The sequence below is a fragment of the Microtus oregoni genome, unplaced genomic scaffold (genome assembly GCF_018167655.1).
Source record: "Microtus oregoni isolate MIOR12 unplaced genomic scaffold, Mior012 000028F_ref0000031, whole genome shotgun sequence".
Lineage (NCBI taxonomy): Eukaryota > Metazoa > Chordata > Mammalia > Rodentia > Cricetidae > Microtus > Microtus oregoni.
The window spans coordinates 20,250,339-20,267,688 of record NW_024543087.1 but is presented as its reverse complement, the minus strand read 5'-3'; the positions used below and the strand labels follow the sequence as shown (position 1 = coordinate 20,267,688).

Here is a 17,350-nt window from a genome sequence, read left to right as displayed (position 1 = left end):
TAAAACACTGGGTGGAACAAGAGTTGGCTCCCCGCGTCCTGTTATCTCTCTTTCCTCGGCTAAGGGAGGCCCAGCCGTGATGATATCCTCTACCATCTGGAGAGGTCCTCACTGGCACCAGGAGGCAGGGGACACAGCCACTGCCACCTTGGTCAGGAGACTGTCCTTCTGCTCTCTCAGCAGAGCCCACTGCCATTATTACAAGTGACTGAGCTGTCAGCCACTGAATCACAGGATGACTCAAGCATCTAACCGAAAGTCCTCCTCTGGGCTCAAAGGCCAGGATGTGGTGTCCAAGGGGAAGTGATCTTGCTAGCTAAAAACAGCAGGGGAGAAGCATAAGCCCTGGAAATACATTTTTAATTAAATGAAGGAGTCTTTCTCTGATGGAGGAAGGTCATTGGCTAATAAAGGAACTGCCCTGGCCCATTTTATTGGTTAGAGGATAGGTGGGAGGAGTAGGCAGAACAGGACGCTGGGAGGAAGAGGAAGTGAGCTCAGAGACTCCACAGCTCTCTCGGGAGCAGACGCCTCAGAGAGAGATGCCATGCTCCCGGCTCCTGGGCAGACACACGCCATGAAGCAAGCCGCCAGGTTAGACATGCTGAACCTTTCCCGGTAAGACCGGTGCTCACCGATTATTAGAGATGGGTTGATCGGGATATCAGAATTAGCCAGTAAGGGCTAGGGCAGAAGGGCCAAGCAGTGCTTAAAAGAATACAGTGTCTGTGTAATTATTTTGGGCATAAGCTAGCCGGGCAGGCGGCCAGGGGTGCTGAGAACGCAGCCCTGCCGCCCTTATTACTTCATTTCTCCTCTCCCATCTTCCTTCGTTCTGCTCTGCGTCTCTGACGTTCCTACCCCTTTCTCTCTGGTGGACACCCAGGGGCGCACACTGCCACATCACTGCTAAGGCAAAAATAGACCAGGTAGAGGCCCTGCCTCTTACTGCTAAGAGCAACCATGCTCAACAGCAATGACTTTAAAACAGCAGTGCAGGTGGTACCCCATTTCCAAGCCTTGCCACAGACTTCAATTGAAAACTACCTATCCATTGATTAGTACCCTAGACTTCAAATGAAAGCTCCCTGTTCACTGATTACTACTCTAGATTTCAAATGCAAGCTACCTGTTTATTGATTACTGCCCCAGGCTTCAACTCAAAACACCCTATTCGCTTATCACATTCATGTGCTGCTGAAATTCCATCCTCTGCACCCCGATGCGGTGATCTCTCTGCTAACTCAGACATGAGAAGCCACGGCCGTGAGAAAATGTCGCTGAGTTCTCAACAGTTATCTCCAAAAGGGGCAATTCTGCTTCTCGTAAAATCAGTCTACCATTTGTCCTGAGCACAGGGCAGAGCGTCTGCTACCAACTAATTCTCTCTTCTGCAAGAGATGGCCTTCTCTCCCAAAACACACACACACACACATGCACGCACGCACGCACGCACACACACCATCCTGTGCTCATCATCCAACACACAGAGTCCCCGGGACCACATCCTTCAATCCTCTGTGTTTTACCTTCTAAGCATGATTGCAGATTTCAGATTTTCTCTTCATTGTCCTTGCTTTGCCTTGGTCAGCTTCAGCCTTCCCCTAGTAACTACTGCCCCATGCCCTCCATGAAGTCACACATGTCACCCCTAAAGAATGCATCTAATCTTGTCACCCTTCCCGCTTGGAAGCTGCCCCCGTCCTCTGCTTGAGTTTAGTATTTAAGGCTCTCGACACCCCGCTAGCCAGATTACCTCCCTAGCTCCATCTGGTACCAACTCAGCCTGAAACTCCGGCCAGCCCACTGGGACTGACGAGTGCTTTGGGAATGCCTTCACAGCCTCCCATCATCTCATGTGCACTCTCTCTGTTTCTCTCTCTCCCGCCTCCTCCTTAGCGTTACCCTTCTGCTTTCTCTTAACCTCTAATTTCGTACCTGAGTAACTGTGTATTTTACAGGAGCATCTTTTATCTTTGTATCATTGATAAGTAAGAACCACAAGGTTTACTGTTAAAAAAAAAAAAAGGAAAATGATTCCAGATGGGAAGTGACAATGAGAAGATAGTAATGCGCAGACAGGTAGAAGCAGGCAGACATTATTCAAAGATGTATAATTTGTGGAGGAAAACTAAGGACGCTAGAGGGATGTAAATTTTTTGCTTTTATGGAGTACTAAAAGTAACAAGCCCATTAAACGCAGATGTTTTAAAGTGTGTGTGTGGTGTGGGTGGGTGTCAGGGAGGGAGGGCCTCAGTTTTACATCACTGAGACTTTGCCCACATGACCATCCCAGAACATTCCTGGTTAGATTTTCCTGCATAGTTTCTCTACACATTCTAAGCAGATGAAGCCATTAGAATGGTATGTGGGGCTATACGCCAGACCCCAGTACCAGGACGGGCCTGACTCTGTATAGTTTAAGACCCACCAGATACATTCCACCCAGGATGCTCCTAAGAAATAGATGCTGGGGATCTCAACTGCAGGGACCCAGATCGTTTTGTTTGCCATACAGGAACACACTTCTGCTAGCAAGTCTCAAATAAACTGAGTTGTATCCAAGCCTGGGATGCCTGCCTATCTTCCCTCAGCTTCAGGGTACACTGGAGCTATTCCCCATACACTGGAACCAGGTTATTTGAGAAATGATATGTGTTAAAATAGAAAGGGCAGCCTCTAAAGGGCACAAGGCAAGTAAGCTACCAAGAAAGTGCAAAAATTGGAATAAGAAGGAAAAAAAATTTACCAGTTCAAAAGATAGCAAGAATAGAAGGCAATACATCTATATTCAATATATCTAGTTCTAGATATAAAGATTATATATATATGACATCATATTATAGAAGCTCTATATTATAGAGCATTATTTAAAGACTTTAATGGTGGTAAAGAGTTATGATTATAACTCAGTGGTAGTGTGCTTTCCTAACATGTCCAGGGACATAGATTCAGTCCCAAGTACTGAAAATAAAGTTATTTCTTTAAGCTGAGCATGATGATATAAGCCTGAAGTTTCAAGGTCCAAATCAGGAGCAGAAGGAGACGGAGCACGAGCAAGGAACTCAGGACCACGAGGGGTGCACCCACACACTAAGACAATGGGGATGTTCTATCGGGAACTCACCAAGGCCAGCTGACCTGGGTCTGAAAAAGCATGCTATAAAACCAGACTCGCTGAACATAGCGGACAATGAGGACTACTGAGAACTCAAGAACAATGGCAATGGGTTTTTGATCCTACTGCACGTACTGGCTTTGTGGGAGCCTAGGCAGTTTGGATGCTCGCCTTACTAGACCTGGATGGAGGTGGGTGGTCCTTGGACTTCCCACAGGACAGGGAACCCGACTGCTCTTCGGGCTGACAAGGGAAGAGGACTTGATTCGGGGAGGGGGAAGGAAATGGGAGGCGGTGGTGGGGAGGAGGCAGAAATCTTAGATAGATAGATAGATAGATAGATAGATAGATAGATAGATAGATAAAAGAAGTAGAAACAGGAAGATTGGGAGTTCAAGGCCAGGCTCAGCTACATGGTGAGTTCAAGGCCAGTCTGCCTTGAAACTTGTGAAAGTTTGCTCCAAAATAATGGTGATAGAATATCTAAAAATATATTTATTTTAGTAAGTAAAAATAGTAGCAAATACCAAATAGAATTAAATAACTTAGAATGAACAAAAACACAGCAAATGTTGTTACAAGATACACCTAAAACATGGAAAAAGTCTAATTATGACCCCATAGGTACCTACTAAGATTCCCTCCAAATGTACAAGTCAAAAGCGACAAGGTAAAGGGGGAAAACATACCATTTTCCCCCACTTCCACAGTCCCTTTAAGAGCCAGTGTGTGATTCCAGAGAATCTAGACAACAAAGAGAACCCTAGGAGAGACATACATGGATCTAATCTACATGGGAAGTAGAAAAAGACAAGATCTTCTGAGTAAATTGGGAACATGGGGATCATGGAAGAGGGTAGAAGGGGAGGGAGAAGGAGGGAAGGAAGCAGAGAAAAAATATATAGTTCAATAAAAACAATAATTAGAAATTTAAAAAAAGAGCCAGTGTGTAGGTGGTTTTCCATTTTAAACAACCCTCTGATTCTCTGTGAACATCGACCGCATGTCTTACAGTTCTAGTCAACCCTGACAATGCCTGGAGAGACCATCTGATTGTTTAGGTCTAAGGACCCACTGTCAGCCAGCTGTTTCCACTACAAATGCCAACTATAATTCCCAGGTTTCTCTGGCACCAGCTAAGAACTAAGGGTTCCCACAATGCTCTCCTCCAGTCTAATACCTTCCTAGGCACGCCTGCAGAGCTCAGGAAGGCGCATTATCTAATGTTCGCTGGTTCACGAAGGCTACAACAAGGAAGCATCAAATGGAAGAGATTTGTAGGGTAGGGGAAGGGAGTGTGTTGTTAAGTAGACTTACCATGCCCACTGGATGTACACCAAACATCTCCATTCATTCACTAAGCTCCCAGAACGCCATCATTAGGAATTGTTTTAATGTAGGCATCCCGAAGGCTTAAGCGTTTATTAACTTAGTCTCTAACCCCTCTCTTTCAGGGCATCAGAGGCAGGGCTGAAAGTTCCCAGTTTCCCATCACAGTTTAGTCTTCCTGGTGAATAGCTCTGATCTTGAAATTATCCAGGAACCCACCAAAGGCTGCCTTGTTTGATAAAAAGACACTCTTATCACAAAAGAAATTCTAAGGAATTCGGAGGCTGTCTGGCAGACATGCTAGTCATCTGCATCACTCAGGAAATGGGCAGGTCTGAGATCTGTGTCAGTGGCCAGGGTCAAAGGCCAACAAAAGAAAGGAAGATGCTCCTGACACCCCCCAACCCAAAAAATTTAAAGCATTTTAGGAACTTTGTGTCAAGAGCAGGAGTCAGCAACCAGATACTTATTTATCATACCACACATAGACAGATCCATGAGCAGGGGGAGAAATTCCAGTACAAATCTCATGATCCCAGCTTCAGTAGGTAGGAAACCAGTAAGGAAGGGTTACATACCTTAATGCTATACTGCATTTTATTTTATTTTCTATGATCTTTATTTATTTGTATGTCTGTGCACGCATGTGCAGGCACACAGAGGATAGAAAGGGATGGTGGTCAGCTGGAGTCAGTGTTACAGCCCTCTGTGAGCCACCTGATGTGGATACTGGGAGCTACAGTCTAATTCTCTGATAAGCAGTAAGTGCTCTACAACCACTGAGCTATTGCTCCATCCCAATACTTTACTTTTAAGTACATAAGACATATAAGAAATACTGTATGTAATAATTAGTGAGCTGTAAAACACCTCTGAGGGCTGACAAAGCTATGAAGATGGCCTCAAGAAATTCAGAAGGCTGGTATACACACCGATTACATTCCTTTACAGTATAATCGAACATATTCTCTAAAGGTAACAGAATGGGGAAGGAAAACACGGTGTGCACATAATGGAATCTATGATGCCTTTAAACAGAAGGCAATCCTGACATTTGTGATGACATGGATAACACTAGAAAATATGAAATGAAAAGCCAGGCAGGAAAACGAATACATGACCTCACATGGGAAACTGTAAAGCCTAACTTGGAACATACTGAAGCAGGAAGTGAGATGGTGATTATTGGGGTTTTGAGCATACAGAATGGTATTGGGGTGCTGTAGGGATGTAAGGAAGGATAGAAGGAGTGTGTCTGTAGAGAAATTCCCTTCCTTCTTTGGGACAGCACTCTTTCAGCATATCAATGTGACAAACACATTGGGGAGTACCAGGGGACAGAGTAAAGAGTGTTAGGGAGATGCTGAGCAAAGAACACAGAATGCCAGCTAGATGGGGAGATCAGTTCAAGAGATTATTACAAAACATGATGTTTAGAGGTAACAGCCACGTGTATTCCTGAGCATCACTAAGATTAAAGGAGTAAGTCACAAAACAATCCCACACCAGTTTGGAATTACGATTAATAAAAGGGTTATTTATTTAAAGGGAAAAACTTACAGATCACCATCCTAGACAACAGCCCTCTGCACGACCAGGAGAGTCCGAAGCAAGAGAGAGAGCCAGGCTACTGCTGCTTTTTCAAGCCAAAGAGACCACGCCCAAGTGGGCTGGTATCTTAAAGGCTATTGGCTGAAGGAGTGAAAGGAGCTCCTGCAGCATAAGATTAGCTCCTAAGTGTTCCCACCACAAGAATAGGTATGTGAGGTAAGGTAAATGTTATATATATATATATATATATATATATATATATATATATGTGTGTGTGTGTGTGTGTGTGTGTGTGTGTGTGTGTGTGTGTGTGTATATATATACATACATACACAACATCAGGTTGTACCCCATACAATTTTGTCTATCAAGACAAGTAATTGTTTTCAAAGAAAAATAGAAGTTCCCATTTTGAAACAACTCACAAGCAAACAAGAAATAAAAACAGAACTGAAGATTGTATTTTCATATAAAACAGATCTTCATAAAAATTATCATATAAAGATGTAAGGAACAGAGTGAAACCGATACTTAGAAGGAAACCAATAACCTTAGATGTCTACATCAGAAGAGTTCAAAATTAATAAGGTAAGCATCCAACCTAAAAAGGTGGAGAGAAAAATAAAAATGCAAAGAAAGAGAAGAAAACAGAGACGGCCCTTTAATAGGGATAACCAACGAAACCGAATAATGGATGCATCAGCTGTACTTCTGCTGCTGTGATTAATACCATGATCAAAGGTCACTAGGGAAGAAAGCTTTTATTTATTTTAACTGATGGCTGTCGAGTGCTAGATGTCCATGATGGTAAGGAGGCCTGGGGGCAGGCCGTCCGTCAGAGCAGGAAGCGGGGAGATCACATCTGAGCTGCATACAGGAAGCATGGCATGAACTAGAAGTGGGGTGAGGCTAGAGACTCCCGAAACCTGCTCCAGTGACATACTGTCTCCAACAAGAGTGCACCTTCTGAAGGTTCCATAACCTCTCCAAACATCGCCACTACTCACTGACTGAGTCTTCAGATACCAGAGTCTAATGGAGACATTTCTCATTCAAAACAACACAATGTTTGTGTGTGTGTGTGTGCGCGTGCATGTGTAAAAAACTAAGAAAACAGACAATTAAGGCCATTCTTAATGAAGAGGGAGAAGAAAGCCCAGGGTGGTGGATCAGCAACATCCACCAATATCTATGCATCCCAGGCTTTGTCCTCAGACCATGGAATTATTGGGGGTAACAGACCCTTGAAGATGCGGGAGACTTGTGGGTTCAGTGTGTGCCCTTGAAGATAGTGGGATTCTTGTGTCTTTCTTTCTCCCTCTCTTTGTACTCGCTCAAGAGAAAAATGGGTTTCCTTCTCCACATGCTTGTGCCATGATGGATACACTGTGCTAATAATCTAGCCTCAGAGTGATGGTGGCCATGGATTCAACCTCTGAATCTGTGAGCCCTGGCCAGCCTTCCTCTTCCTTATCTTAGGAATCGGCTATATTAGTGGCAAGCTGCCTAGTATGGCACTTGACTCTGACAGCTCAACCCTCACACAAGACACTTACTGCACTCATGTTTCAACTATGACAAGGTTATACGTGGGATTTTTCCATTTGTCGTATTAAACAGTGCTCAAAATTTCGATGTTGGACTGCTTCAGGTTTTTCGACTAGGGTGTTCAATTTGTAATTAGTAAATTAAGCCAATGCAACTGTCTTCAAAGCAATATATATGTGTGTGTGTGTGTGTGTGTGTATATATATATATATATATATATATATATATATATATATATATATAATACAGAAATCAGCTGTAGGTTTATATTCAGTAGGACTCTCTTAGGAAGGCAAGTCAAAGATACCATCATCAATAGCAGCAAAAATATAAGGAATCTAGCAATCATTTGAAAAAAATTCTATGATTTCTATGTAAAATATTTTGAGGTTTTGGCTCCTGTTTCTATCTGTTTACTCAGGTTTGGGGTTTCCTGTCTGTCTATGTTCATGGTGCCAGGGATTGAACCTTGGACTTCATACACTCTGCCATTGACCTGCAACTCTGAAAGCTTAAATTGAATCGAAATCTATGATATGAATCTCTCTCTCTTTCTCAAATGAAGATCTTATCTAAGAGATGAACACTGTTAAAAAAAAAAGAGGTAATTTACACGAAAGTTGGGAGGTCTAACTTCTTTGGGGAGCGTTACAGGAAGTGATGGCTTGCTTTTGAACTTCTAGGGTGTGTATCTACTACCCCTGGTTTTAACTCATGGAATCGTGCTCACGAATTTTAAATGCTGTTCTGTATGGATGCCACGCTTTCATTTTCGTAAAGGCCTAGCACAAAGTGCCGTGTCCCAAGACGCGGTATTCTCAGGTTTTCCACGTACAGCCTGGAAGAAGGTACTGATTCTGTAAATGTTCAGACAAGTGGCTTGAATCATCATTCCATTTCCTGAGGAGGAGGTAGCAGGTGCCGTGAAACAGAGACGTGAGCTCTCGTTGAGCAGGCAGCATTCGGGCTGAGCAACTGTCGTCATTTTTTTTTTTTAATTTAGTTTTAAAGGGAAAGGGTCCTGTGCAAAGCTGTTTATGTTACCCATCTCCACCTCACCCCCTACATACACAGACCAGGTAGCTAATCGGGATCTGATCACAGTCCAAAAAACAACCATTCCTCGGGAAGCGGCTCACAAAGGATGCAGAAGTTCTATTTAAGCCTCAGCTCTTTACCTCATAAGCCGAACCCGCGGGGGCTTTACAAGTCATTTGGTTACAACAGTAAACAGATTGCCAAAAATTTGCAGACGACTTGCTTTTCTGAAAAGCGTAAATTATAGTGGAATAAATAAGATCCATTTGCATGCCAATATGCTCCCTTGAGTAGGAGAGAAAGGCTCAGGGTGGCATCTGGTCTCCTGCATACAGCCTGCCGCCTGCTTCCTCCCCATGGCAGTCTGTATTTTCCGAAATTAGCCATGGCAAGGCTTTTCCGGACACTTGGAGCTCTCTAGCAAGGTGTGGAGCCTACTCCCACTTCCTTGTACCTGCATGGGCTTTGTGATGGCCTCAGAGAGCAGAGCACAGAGAAGTGATGCCCCATGATTTGGTTACAAAAGATGGTAATGCCCCTGCCTGGCTTTCTTCCCCCAGGGTCATGTACTAGGGTGATACAGAAAGGAGCTGGGTTACCCTGAAGTTGTTTCTCTAGCGATCACAAGGAAGCCCAGATACTCTGGTCCTCCCAGCCCAGGCTGCACACACACAATGGGTTAGCTTCGTACCACATCTGCCCTCGGCTACTCATCCAACCCAGAGGATGCCATCAGAGCAGAGGTGAGCTGTTCCCACTGCACCCTGGCCAGACTGCAGGATTCATGAACCCAACAATCATGACTGCTGCTCTGCGGCCCCTGGTATTGGAGGGACTCGTAACAAGCCACTAGAGAGCCATACCAGAGAGTTGCCATGCCTGGGGGAATGCATAGATATGCCCTCATCTGCCCCAAAGACGAGGAATTTAGAACCACTAAATAGCAAAACTACCTAAAACCCCAGATGAGGGCTCTGTATTTTAACCCAAAAGAAGCAAACCTTAAATTCAGATTAGGACTCATCTGCCTTTTGCCACAAATAATGCCAATTGCTATTATTTGCAAAATCAGTCTCTCCAATATTTTCATTTTTAATTATCTCAGAGAACTGCTTCTCCATGTGAGGGGCTCAGTTATGCATCTACTATGTGTTTCTATCGACGTTGGCAGTTACAGTCTGAGACTGCGAGGCCTCGGATCTGATGGAATCCAACATAGCCACTGGGCTCTACATCGCCATCTGCTATTGTGCACCAGTGGAAGGCAACCAGATTACAGCTAAACAGAAACCCTGGCCTGGTTCCTTATGGTGTGGCCCTAGGCAAGGTGCCGAGTGCTTTGATTCATCGCTAAAATGGAAATAATGGCTATTTATCTTGCAGGGTGGTTACAGAAATAAACAATATCTAACATGCCTGGTATATAACAGGCAATCAACATGTTTCCTTTCCTTGGAATCCTGGCCAAGCCTTTAACTAGAAGAAGCATGAAGACCCAGGATTTATCTCAGATAATATTTCCTATTACGACTTTCCTAATAGCAAAGTCACAGCCCCTCCTTCTGTGTGAGCGATGCTCCAGCACTTCAAGGCGAGCTCCAGCCTACACTAGAAATAGCTATGGGAGCCCTTTGTTCTGTTTACTGTAACTGAGCCAATTTAACATGGCAGCCCAGCAGTAGCTTCCCCCTTTGCTGTCATGTAACTTGTTTATCTAATTTTTATTCTTTGGAAATTCCAGACATGTGCACAATGTACATGATCAAGCCTACCCCTCACCGTCCTCCCAACTCACTTCTGGAGCTCCTATTATATCCCTCTCCCAACTTCCTCTACTTATTTATTAGCCCACAGAGTTCAGTTAGAGTTGTCTTTATGCTTATGGGTGTAGGATCATCCATGCGGGATAAGGGAACCTGGGAAACTGGTTCAAACTTTGATGTGGGAAGTCCTTCTGTATATGTGCTGATTTATTGGTTAATGAATGAAGAAACTGCTTTGGCCTGTGATAAGGAAGAGTAGAGCTAGGTGGAAAAACTAAACTGAATGCTGGGAGAAAGAAGGCAGAGTCAGTGAGACGCCATGTAGGCACCAGAGGAGAAAGACACAGGTTGCCAGCTGGAACCTTGCCAGTAGGCCACGAGTCTTATGGTAAAATATAAAATAATAGAAATGGGTTAATTTAAGATGTAAGAGCTAGCTAGAAATACACTTAAGCTTTTTGTCAAACAATATTGCAAATAATATAGTTTCTGTGTGTTTAATTGTGGGACTGGGCAGGATGGAAACCTCCGACAACAAAACTTGGTACCAGTGGCCACACTTCTAAGGGAAAGTGACCCTCCCTCTTGCAGCTGCCAGTAATATCCAAACTTCCTCAGCCAGGGACAAGCACTCTGGAGCCCCTCCCCATTCCAGCTGTAGGCAACTGCAGCTGTTGAGTTCATACATGCAATAATCATGTCATGTTCAGAGAAGAGCATGTCACGGCAGTCCTCCTTCTCTGGCTCTTACAGCTGTTCTTTTTTTTTATATTTATATTATATATGTGCACACATATCATCAGATATTGTTATAGATGAATGAATGAGATAGGCCAAAAAATTACTAAATGTACTAGTGCCTTTCTCTTTTTTTTTTTTAATTTATTTATTTATTAAGGATTTCTGCCTCGTCCCCACAACCGCTTCCCATTTCCCTCCCCCTCCCCCGATCAAGTCCCCCCCCCTCATCTGCTCGAAGAGCAATCAGGGTTCCCTGACCTGTGGGAAGCCCAAGGACTGCCCACCTCTATCCAGGTCTAGTAAGGTGAGCATTCAAACTGCCTAGGCTCCCACAAAGCCAGTACGTGCAGTAGGATCAAAAACCCACTGCAATTGTTCTTGAATTCTCAGTATTCCTCATTGTCCGCTATGTTCAGCTAGTCCGGATTTATCCCATGCTTTTTCAGACCTAGGCCAGCTGGCCTTGGTGAGATCCCAATAGAACATCCCCATTGTCTTAGTGTGTGGGTGCACCCCTCGTGGTCCTGAGTTCCTTGCTCGTGCTCCGTCTCCTTCTGCTCCTGATTTGGACCTTGAGATTTCTGTCCGGTGCTCCCGTGTGGGTCTCTGTCAGGTTCTCAGCCTGTAGTTCTGGCTGACTTGGAACTCACAGTGATCCTCCTGCCTCAGCCTCTCACGTGCTAGGACTATATGTATGAACTACTAAACTTGGGTTACTACCAAGGATCTTAAAAGTCAGTAAAGAACTAACCCTTTTCTTTTCGAGGCACCTGCAGGCCTTTATGCTGTAGAAGTAACTGAGCTGAATTACTGACCACTTAAGGAGAGGAACGTCTCAGAAAACCTCTAGGTTTTAAAGATTTGACCTTACAATACAAGCAGGAGAAATGAAAGTTGTACAGACGGAAGAGAGAATCAGTGAACTATCTGGATACTGTTCTTTCCACACGAACTCAGTCCAGGATTTTCAGGCTTCATTTGATGTGACCAAAAGACGGTAGGGTCACCCAGCCCAAATCTCTTATTTTACTGGTGAGAAATGAGGCCTGGGGCAGTTGGCCAGCTTTCCTGCTGTCACGTATGCCTCTTGTGGTGGGCGGACTTGGGACTGGCTTCTAAAGTTTTCAGGCTGTCTCTGGTCTACCTCCCACTGGTCTCAGCCTTCTGATGGTAATGAGAACAGGGTACAACATGTATTCCTATTCTGATAACTTCAAAGGTCTCAACAGGTCCCAGACTTATCTCCTAGTCTTGAAGCTAGTTTCCTTGCCAAGGGAGGACTGGTTATTGTCTTGGACAAGAGCCCACCCTGAAGCCAAGGCCTTTGCTCTCTAGACCTGAAGAAGCTCTGTCAGTGATTTTCACTTGAAACATTCTAAGACACAGAAGATGACTTTTATTAACACTCTGATGGATGCCGTCCCTGGCAAGTGGCCATCCCCCAAAGAGAAATGACAGGCTTCTGTCTTTTACAGCCTACTGACGAGCAGGGTCACTATTATATTCTATGACAAATGGGTGAGAGCCAAGCAAAATACATGTCAAAAATCCTCTCAAGGCTGCAGGCTCAGTCAGTACTTACCCCCCACCAGGAGTAAGCACTTTGTATTTCTTCCTTTCTAGGGACCAACAACAGTCTTTACATTTTGGACTGTTTGATTGTAGACTGACTATGTTGGATAACTTTGACCTATCCGAAGCAAGGTCTGTAGGCCTTTGCACCATACAAATGCAAGGCAAGGGATAGAGGGGGCAAGCATTCTGTCTGATTTAAGTCTATCTTATTTAAATCCACCTAAATCAAGACATTGATTAGGCACCCCACTGGGATTTGAACAGTTGACTACTGCACGTAGGTGAGAGAGAAATGACCACCGGATGTGGGAACTGAAACAATGAGCAAGATAAAGGGGTTGCCCAACCAGGAAGCACACTGAAGTCATGGAAAGGAGGCAGCTGGAGCCAAGGACGGGGGAGGCAACCCAAGGCTGGCACGCTTTTATCAGTAGTAAAGACAAAGAAATGGGTTTGGGAGTAAGGGTGGAGATAGTCGGGTCACAAGGCAGACAGCTCTGACAGGCCTGTTCTAACACAGCCTGATGGGAATTTCCTCTTAGGAGTGTAAACTCTATACACCCACACCAGAAAGCAGGATTCTCTTTCTCGTACATACCTGACATGGGTCTCCCAGTCCGAGCTGTGGGAATGAGGATGAGTGGAGAGCCCTCCTCTAGACTGACTTAGTGGCTCCTTAGTGTGACGATGGAGATCGCTTTCATGTGAAATGTCATGAAACTGAGTTCTACTTAAAAGCTAAATTTAAGCTTAGAAATGGACTCTTTGGAGCTCATATTTGAGGTTCTTGTTGCGTTTTTATTTGATAGCACTGCTCTGGGCTTTTGCTGCTCTAGATTTTCGTTGCTGTAGATTTTCAGTGTTCTAGGTGCTATCGTTTCCACCATCCAAAGTTACCAGCATTCTGGCAGAATGCTCAGCCACCCCAGGCGCTGGCTCTTCCCGGTTCCATGGCCGCACATGGCAACTTACATACCCACCCAGGGTCCTCACACCCTACGTGGTCTACGTGCAGCATGGTCACACGATCTATGTGTGCTGTGGCTGCATAAGCCCCTGTGCACATGCGCTAAATAGCCTTTGAAAGCCGGACATGCCCGCTCCACCCTCCTCTTCCACCACAGTTCAGACAGACCTGAGCATCCCCATCTCTTACCCTCACTCCTCTCTGTTAGTAAACTCTTAAGGTGGGTTCCATTGTATGTCTTGTGATCCGTCCTTGTGCCTGGTAATTTCACCAGGTTTTCACTGCTCTAGCTTTTAGGGGATGCTGATAGGAAAACCATTCTTTAAGAGATTACAACTGGTGTGTGTTGTTGGCATCTTTGCAGAATCATACATGTCTACGTCATCTGAGGAGCTCAGGGACAGTCTTTCTTATTGGAAGACACTCGATCAGTAAATAAAAGTTTGGCAGTCAGTCTGCAAATGTGCCTCCAATTTGTGGGCTGGGATCAATCTGCCAGCTTTTAGTAATTCTAAAGTTGCAAAGGCATTGCAGAGAAATTGACTCTGCCCCCAAACAACAGCGATGTCTGACCCCTTAAGAATGTGTGCAACACTAGAATGCAAATATTTGACAATAAATGTATTCTCCAGTTTACATGACCTATTCTTCCAATCAAAATCAACCAACCAACCAAACAACAAAAACAAAAACAGGCCTTGTCCCACAGGCCTGTTATCAACTGGGAAGTTTAAGGCAGAAGGATATGAGGATAGCTTGGTCTTCAAAGTGAGTTCAAGACCAGCCCATACAACTTAGTAAGGTCATGTCTCAATAAATACATATCTTTAAATGTCTGGGAATACAGCCTTCATGGTAGAGTATTTGCCTAGACATATAAGGTCGTAGGTTCTATTCCCAGTGCTTCAAAAACACACACAGAAACATGATGACTCATACCAACCCTATCTCTTTTCATATTTTAAAGAGGAAATCACTTTAAATGCCCTCTGAACATCTGAAAATGAATCAAATACATGACAAACAATAACAAATTCATACATTCTTCCTGTGTACAAGGAAAGCCTCATGATAAAAAGAAACCTCCACTGAAGACTGTGAACTAAAAAACCGAAGCCTTTGATACCAAATCCTATCAGCAGACAGGGGAGTCACCAGCCACCACTGTCTGTAGCCAGAGCAAAGCCACTAGCCAGCACTGTCTGCAGCCAGAGTGAAGCCACTAGCCAGCACTGTCTGCAGCCACAATGAATCCACTAGCCACCACTGTCTGCAGCCAGAGTGAATCCAGTAGCCAGCACTGTCTGGAGCCAGAGAGAAGCCATTAGCCAGCACTGTCTGCAGCCACAGTGAATCCATTAGCCACCACTGTCTGCAGCCAGAGTGAATCCAGTAGCCAGCACTGTCTGGAGCCAGAGAGAAGCCATTAGCCAGCACTGTCTGCAGCCAGAGAGAAGCCATTAGCCAGCACTGTCTGCAGCCACAGTGAATCCAGTAGCCAGCACTGTCTGCAGCCATAATGAATCCATTAGCCACCACTGTCTGCAGCCAGAGTGAATCCAGTAGCCACCACTGTCTGGAGCCACAGGGAAGCCATTAGCCAGCACTGTCTGCAGCCAGAGAGAAGCCATTAGCCAGCACTGTCTGCAGCCAGAGAGAAGCCATTAGCCAGCACTGTCTGGAGCCAGAGAGAAGCCATTAGCCAGCACTGTCTGCAGCCACAGTGAATCCAGTAGCCAGCACTGTCTGCAGCCATAATGAATCCATTAGCCACCACTGTCTGCAGCCAGAGTGAATCCAGTAGCCACCACTGTCTGGAGCCACAGGGAAGCCATTAGCCAGCACTGTCTGCAGCCACAGTGAATCCACTAGCCACCACTGTCTGCAGCCACAAGGAAGCCATTAGCCAGCACTGTCTGCAGCCCGGAGCTTCTGCGCCTCCCCCACGAGTTGTATCGAAGTGAAAAGAACATCCAAGCTTACACCTCCCACCCCTGAGCTGGAAACTGATTCATCTCAGAGACACCAACAAGCACATTCAATAGCTGCTAATGGCCATTATTTTTGCACACACTCCAAAGTTGTCCTCCTCCAAACTGCCATCCTGTGTCAGGGTGCTTGACCCTAAAAGCCCCACCAGAGGGTTGTTCTAGGCTTCCTACCGGGAACACAGTTTGACCAATCATGTTCCCCTGCCCTGAATCTGAATTGGATAAATACAGGCTATTTCATTAATAACAAATCTTTAATTACCACCTTTGCTTCATGAACTAAAATGAAGACATGAGCTGCCATAATATTTACATAAATACTAAATATCTACCTTCAGACTGAGCAGTCTTTTCAGTGACTTGCCTTATTTTAAGTTCCTAACTATTTTAAATCTGGGTTTTTTCCCCCAGAGTCTAATTGGAATTCTCCCCGACTTAAGCCCAGATTGTAAATTCTCCCACAAACATCAGGTCTTCAGGCTGGCGGCAGAGATCACACTCCTCCCATTTTTGACTACACATAGCATCCGAGGCCTCGCCTGCCCAGGTCTTGCAGCCCATCACAGGATGCTCCGTCCTTACCCTTTTGCCCACCCTCACCCCTTCGGTTTTTGCTCCTTCCTCCCTGGACTTACCTGGGCTCCACCACCCACCGTGGGTTTCCATTCCCGAGCAGAAAGAGCCATGAATGCTGCCGGCTTACTCTCCCCACTCTGTGGCCTTGTTCCAATCATGGAAACATTCCTATGGCAACCAACAAGCACCCCCATCTCGCTCCCCTTCCATGAAAGTTTTCCCTGTTTGCAAGGCAGGCATTTGGCAAGGACACGGAATTGCTTTAGCTTGCCTAGCAACTACTAGCTTGCTCCAGCCCTCTTAATGGGGATTGGCTTTTCCCCTCTTACCTTTTAACACACTCTAGGGAGCTTGCTGGCTCCTGAGAAAAGGAGAGCTATTAGTTAGGCCTCACTGGGCACTGGCCTGGCGAGCACACTGATGTTGGACAGCCTGGAACCTTGCTATTGTCCCAAGGTAAAAAGATATCCACAGGCTCAGGGCAATGTACGGAGCATGGACAACTCTAAGGTAGTCCCAGGGACATTTCAATTCTTAAAGAACTCAAGAGCCTCCTCATTCTTCGCTAAACAAAGAGCCAAACTATTTAAAGCGGCCTCCATTCAGAAAACCAGATTTATGGGCTGGGGAGATGGTTCAGTTGGCAATGTGTCTACCTTGCAACCACCAAGACCTGAGTTTGATCTCCAGAACAAAGTCAGTCTGGTAGCACACACCCAGCAATGCAGAGGTGGAGGCAGGAGGATATCTTGGAGCTTGCTGGCCAGCCAAGCTAGCCAAGTAATAAGCTCTTAAAAGAGGAAGAGGGAAAGAGAGGGAAAGACAGAGAGAGGAGACAGACATACACACACTGAGAGAAAGGGGGGGTGGGAGGGAGAGGGAGACGGAGAGGGAGAGGGACTCTGAATAAAACACCACTACCACCAAGGTAGAGAGCAACTGAGAAAGACACTTGAGGTGATTGATCCCTGGCCTCAAAACTCCCAAATCTACCAAGATTTATTCACCCATTATGTGCATATTTGGGACCCTCCTGTTGTATTTAACAGGTAGCATGCAGGTATTTCAACAGGTTGTGTCTTATTCTCTTGGTTTATTTTGGTAACAGGAATGAACATAACCTCAAATGACTAATGCCACTGTATTCATTTTT

At 45.1% G+C, this 17,350-nt stretch overlaps 1 protein-coding gene across 4 annotated transcripts in view; it reads right to left on the bottom strand.

Annotated features, from left to right (window-relative positions):
- The window catches only part of Tmem108 (transmembrane protein 108), a 290,333-nt gene that overhangs the window by 201,625 nt on the left and 71,358 nt on the right, over positions 1 to 17,350 (bottom strand). The window contains exon 1 of one of the 4 annotated variants that reach the window (XM_041676743.1): positions 16,257 to 16,314. The exons of 2 other annotated variants lie outside the window; for them this stretch is intronic. The gene's annotated coding sequence lies outside the window, so the exon portion shown is untranslated. Of the gene's footprint in view, positions 1 to 16,256; positions 16,315 to 17,350 lie in introns of those variants that run through there. One more of the 4 variants, XM_041676744.1, reaches the window with a different exon arrangement.